Here is a 6,565-nt window from a genome sequence, read left to right on the forward strand (position 1 = left end):
ATCAGCCAGCCCTTGGCACCCTATATAAGCTCTACCACCCCCACACCTGGTGCTGTCCCCCGTTTTGACGGCAGCCCGGCAGATTCTTTTCCTTTAATAAAGCTTGAACGGTACCCAACGTCTTGGCTCACTTTCTTTCACTAAGATTTCCATGACACATTGGATAAAACCTGCAGATAGAAATTTTAGGTTATGTCTTTTAGATTTTGTTTGTACTATTCTATAAGGTAGTTAAAACTGATTTTATTAAATCATATATTTTCACCTCTTATTAATAAATAATTATTTGATACATGCTGCTCTGATTAGTTTTAGCAGTATACAGTTCTACTTTGTTTTTCTATTAAATATATTTATTAGGCAGCAAAATTTGAGCATGAGGGCTAGTGAAATTTCTTATTTTTAAACATAATTCTTATTTATTCCCAAAGTTATATGCATACGTTTGCGCAGCTTAGGGAAAGAATATCATGTCTTCTATCACATTTATGGTTTCATAAATAACATAATTTTAGCAACATGGTATGCCATTTTATTGCAGATCAAGTAATGAGAAACAGCTTGTTATCCTTTCATACTTATAAAATTAATTATATCAGATCTATATCTATGTAAACTTGACTGCTTTTTAGTAATCTATTTTATATGATGAATTCCATAATTTATTTCTCAGTGGTTTCTGTAATATTCTCCAAAATGAATAAGAAGATATTTACTTAAATTGAAAAATAAAGTCACACTTTTAATGACAAGAAATATATCTAATTTGACTGATTGGTTTGAATATTAGGTTATACTGTGGAGCATTTTTCATTAGTTGAATGAGCCAAATCTGCAGCTCCAAGGTTCTGACACAATTTTATTTCAGGAACACAACAAGTTAAAGCGTTAACATAGTTCTACTACAAGAAATGTATGAAAATCAAAATTTTGATCTTCTCATCTCATTCTGAGGCAGATTTAACAAGATTTAACAGATTATTAAAGTGAAAGGATTACAAGTAAAATAATAGTTATTTAAAAGTCTTGGCTATTAGGTTCTGGGAGGACTACTTAAGACGGCACCACCCAAAAAATTGTCCAAATGGCCGTTCCTGCCCTATGGGACTTGCCTGTAAAATAAAAAGACAAAGGAAGTCATAACTGCAACAGAACTCCATGCCACTGGTCCCTTCTGAAACCCTACTTTACATACTAAGGGAACCAATAATCACAAACCTAAAAATCACCTAATTAACATCACCTAAAAATCTACCTAAACCTAAAAATCACCTAATTAACACCTCGACAACTCCCATTGGACATTTCATTTAACTCCTCATTAACATAAGCTATGGCCAATCAGAACCACGCAACTCACCACAAGAAGAAATATAAGCCCAACCCCCCAAGGGGGGAGGTGAGGCTAGGTTCTGTCCCCACGACTCTGCCAAGCTGCCTGTGCCAATAAACTCCTAGCCTGATTTCTCATTTCAGGACCAATTCTTTTGGAACTTTTTATTGGCCTTTCTAGTATACTTCACAGAATGAGATATTAATGACTGAACAATAAATCCTTTCTCAAGTGGGATGGTTTCTAATTATTTACTTTCAACAAAATTGGAGGAAGACCTGATCAAAGCGATAGATCCTTAAGAATTATTTTGTGTTTTGGGCATACAATTCAGAAGGAGGTCAAAGAACTGATGGCCAGTGCTTTAAGAAAACTCTTTTTCTTCCCATATACTTATTTATGTGAATAAAAGTTCTCAGTTCACATCTATGAAAAAGAAAAACAGGAATAGAAATAATTCCAAACTCCACCCCTTTCTAGTCATAAGTAATAGTCATTCATGAATGTATGAACTAGTTAGGGGAAAATATCTCTGTCCACCCCATTGACACTCATTAAAAATTACTTTTAATATTATAATTATATATCAAAACTTAAAATATATTTAGGTGGTTTTGTTCAATTGTGTACTGCTAAGAATATGTGATACTGAAATTGAGAAGAATTTTTTTTTGTACATTTAGAGTCTAGTGGACACAAAGAAAATTTATACTCATGTGTATGTTGTAGAGTACAACAGGATGATCAACAAGATTTTAATGCATGAAAAATTTATTGGAATAAAATTTGGGGGGGGAAGGAAATCAGAAATAGTAGTTCAAGAAGCAAGAACTACATAGCCTTTCTGACATGAAAGAAAAACTTCCTTGTGTATTTTTTTAAATGGGTAATGACGGGTGACAAATTGCTAGGGTATTGCAGGGGTAATAAATCTGTGGATTCATTTAAAATAGTGATGCAGCTGTTTCATTTTTCACATATCAATTTTTGTAATATATTTGGACTCTTGCAATTATTTAATCTTAAATAAAATGTTAAATTGAAATTTAGGTAAATTAAGGATGTGTGAGGAGGCATAGTTTTCACAATTCTTTTTTAGGCAGTGTTACAGCAAAAATATTAAAATTCCACTGACTTAGGTTTTGATAGTGGACTTTAGCAGCCCTATGAAAGCAAATGACCATGCATTGACCTGTGCATCTCAGCACCCCACTTCTTGTTTGTCTTAGAAAGACTGCTGGGCCCTGACCTCAGAGTGTCCCACGTAGGCTTACTCTGCAGGCAAGAGAGTGGTCAGTTCTGCACGGTACAGTCAGGCAACATTGCCCTTCTTGTTTGTCTTAGAAAGACTGCTGGGCCCTGACCTCAGAGTGTCCCACATAGGCTTACTCTGCAGGCAAGAGAGTGGTCAGTTCTGCACGGTACAGTCAGGCAACATTGCCCTTCAGATTACTTTGCTTGATTCTATTAAACACGACTCTTCTCAAGGTGTAATCAAACCCACAATTAGCATTCACTGTGTACCAGGCACTGTTCTAGCTTATTTAGGCATCATAAAACCTGCTAAGGGAGGTACATTTAACAGATGTTATCCCCATTTAACAGATAAAGTAACTAAGGCACAGAGAGATTAAGTAACTTGCTAAAGGTCACATAGCTAATCGATGGTGAAACCAGGACTATTTCTTTGTTGATCTTTTTTTCAAAAAGGGAGCAGAAAGAGATTATCCTATTTGCTGAACTCAAGTGGATGCTAACCAGATTTCTTTCCCCCAAGCATGCCCTAGTAGTTCATGCTCCTGTTTCTATACCCAACACTTGTCTGGTTTATGAGTAGATTGGCTTTACCTGTGGGGATCCTAAGACTCCGGTATTGAGATGCAGATGGAATTGAATTTCAATGGCCTGTTATTGACACTGGCTCTCACAGCCCGTGAATCATCATACAAATGTCTTATTCAGAAGCTGATGTGGTGGAGACTGAGAAAAGCTGGGTAATTAGTATTGCAGGTCACTAGTAAAGTCTTCAGAAAGCGTCAAACCATCCCAAGAAATTATTTTTCCTGGCCTCCTCCATACAACCTCATAATTCCAATTTCAGACGTTTGGAATGGGCAAAATGCTCTTACGATTTCCTTTTCAGCAATGAGGAAAATACATTACCCTGACAGTGCAGTTGAGGAGAGAAACCATTCTTTTGCCTTCTCCTGCCACTGTCTTCCAAATGCCTTCCACTGGGTTTGCCATGTAACACAGGCAGAGGGTGTCAAAGCAGGTGGCAAGAGCTTTAGGGTGAAAAATACCCTAAGAAGTTTGCCACTGTGCAAAAGGAAAATCCCTTTTAAAATATCACCTCCTCCCAAAAAAGCCAATCCCCCCAAACAATATAACTATCTAAAAAGTCCTGCATCTATAGATAGATTGGTATCTATTACTGTGCTTTCTGGCAAACTATGACTATTTTTGGGCAACTCTGGGACTTTTCAATGTGCTTAATATTANCCACTGTCTTCCAAATGCCTTCCACTGGGTTTGCCATGTAACACAGGCAGAGGGTGTCAAAGCAGGTGGCAATAGCTTTAGGGTGAAAAATACCCTAAGAAGTTTGCCACTGTGCAAAAGGAAAATCCCTTTTAAAATATCACCTCCTCCCAAAAAAGCCAATCCCCCCAAACAATATAACTATCTAAAAAGTCCTGCATCTATAGATAGATTGGTATCTATTACTGTGATTTCTGGCAAACTATGACTATTTTTGGGCAACTCTGGGACTTTTCAATGTGCTTAATATTATATAGGACACTTCAGAGCTGTGAGCCGATCCTCATATCCTCGACTTGCCCTCCCCACACCAACCTGCTATGGGGACTGCAAAGACTCTCTCCTTCAACCAAAACTTTACTCACACTCCTCTCAGTTCTCTGCCTGACTAAGCCTGACCTTGGGCTTTTCTCTCTGTCCTTGTAGAATCCAGTTTGAGCAAGGATCCTGCTGTCACGTTAGCAAAAATCCCCCACCCTTGTAGTATCTGTCCACCATTGATAGCTTATCACCCTGGCCTGCCTTCAGCAATAACCCTATCAAATCAGCTTAGCCAGAAACCCCTCTTCCTAGATGTTTCCTCTTAGCAATTTTCCATCCACTGACTCCCGTCACCCTGCTCCCTGGTTTTAAATCCTGACTAGTTTTTGTTGGAGTCGGAGTTAAGTCCGATCTCTCCCCAACTGCAAGACCCTGTTGCAGTGGTCCCTATACATATGGCTGTGCTCCCCGACCTCCTTGAATAAAGCCTGCTTACCATTTTTAATGAGTGTTTGGATAATTTTTTTTTTTTAATGGGACAAACCATTACGGGCTATGAATCCTGGTAAAATGGGGACTGGGATCAGTCATCCTATCCCACCACTAACTAGACTTAAGTTTGTTAGAAAAATTTCTCAAAATCCCATTTTTCCCCCCTGAAGATTAGGTTGCCTTCTAGTTGTTTGAGTTGAGGGGAGCGTTAAAATATAGAACTGGAGTGAAAAATGAACTTTGGCTTTACAAAAGCTCTGCCAGTTAGTGTCCCCCCTGAAGATTAGGTTGCCTTCTAGTTGTTTGAGTTGAGGGGAGCATTAAAATATAGAACTGGAGTGAAAAATGAACTTTGGCTTTACAAAAGCTCTGCCAGTTAGTGACCTTGGAGAACCTTATCTGCGTGCGATGGGGAAGACAATTATTAACATGAACTTGTGCTCTGACTCTTCCCGTTCCCTGCCCTGTAAAAAGAAATTAAACAATAGGAAGTTGGGAGACTGAGGGGAAGGGAGTAAGGAAATGAAGAGAGAGAAGGAGGTAGCAGCATTGAGTGTGGGGAAATTTAGGAGTTATTAGTAGTGCTGGGGGTGTTATGAATTGGGTTTTCTTTAATTTTATTTTGAAAGATACAAATCAGAGACTAAAATATTTCTGAACATTTCCTTTGGCTATTAGACTGTGGTTCTTCAGATGTGACCTTGTGCTGATACTGAACTGGCCACACAGTTACAGTGATAAAGAGCTTCAGGAAAATCAGGAGAGAAACCTTAGCGATAATGAAAAACACATTTTCCATTGATTGGATAACCTTTTAAGCTTTCAGAGCAGAGAAGGCTACTGGTCATGTTGGGTTGTTTTTGTAGTGAAGAAAATGGGGGGAAAACATAGAGGACATCATATCAGAATATCTGAGATCAAATCCCCACCTTAGCCTGAACCCTTAAGAATGACCAGTTTACTTGGTCACGCTGAACCAATTTTCACATCAAACTTGTCTTGAGGATTAAATGAGATCTGGGAAACTCATCGATTCCAGTGTGTTCTACATTATAGTTACTAAATACATGTTTATTAAGAATTACAGATTAGGGGCCGGCCCAGTGGCGCACTCGGTAGAGTGTGGCACTTGGGAGTGTGGTGGCGCTCCTGCCGAGGGTTCGGATCCCATATAGAGACTGGTCGCTCACTGGTTGAGTGCGGTGCGGGCGCGACACCAAGGGTTGCGATCCTGTTGCCAGTCGTGGTACAGGCGCGACACCAAGGGTTGTGACCCTGTTACTGGTCACAAAAAAAGACAAAAAGGAAAAAAAAAAGAATTACAGATTAAAATTTAAATGTAAATGCATTTTTGTTGAAGTAAAGGAGCCCTAATTGTTTTAAAACAGGTGTTAATACATTAAAAAGGCATGAATTATTATGGACCCACTCTTAGTAGGTCCAAAAATAAATGAGGACTATTTGATCAGTCTTTTTAAAAAATTAGGTTGAACAAATATATATCTATGAACTTACTCTGGGTTCCAACAGTGCTAAGCTCTCTCTGCCTCTCCCTAACTTCAGCATAGAAAGGTGCTTCTATACTGCTCATTTATGCACTAAACACGTATGTGAGGCCTTGCTCCATGCACAGCAGTGTGTCCAACTTGGCAAAATGCTAAGTTCTGACTATCGCATAGGGCCCCCATAATTTACAGACTACTTTCACATGCATTATCTCATTTAAGCCACACAGTCGTAGGCCATATACATGGTTTCTGCTTTTTTTAACGAACAGGTGTGCAAAGTGCTTGAATGTCCTGTTTACAGTCCCACATCTAATAAGTGGTGGAGGCAGCATTTGAACTCAGGGCTTCTGACTCTCCAAGTTCAATGCTCTTTCTGCATCATCATGTGTTATGGGCTGAAACGTGTCCCCCCAAATTTGTTTAATGAATA

The sequence above is a fragment of the Galeopterus variegatus genome, unplaced genomic scaffold, assembly GCF_000696425.1.
Source record: "Galeopterus variegatus unplaced genomic scaffold, G_variegatus-3.0.2 Scaffold710, whole genome shotgun sequence".
NCBI classification, from domain to species: Eukaryota; Metazoa; Chordata; class Mammalia; order Dermoptera; family Cynocephalidae; genus Galeopterus; species Galeopterus variegatus.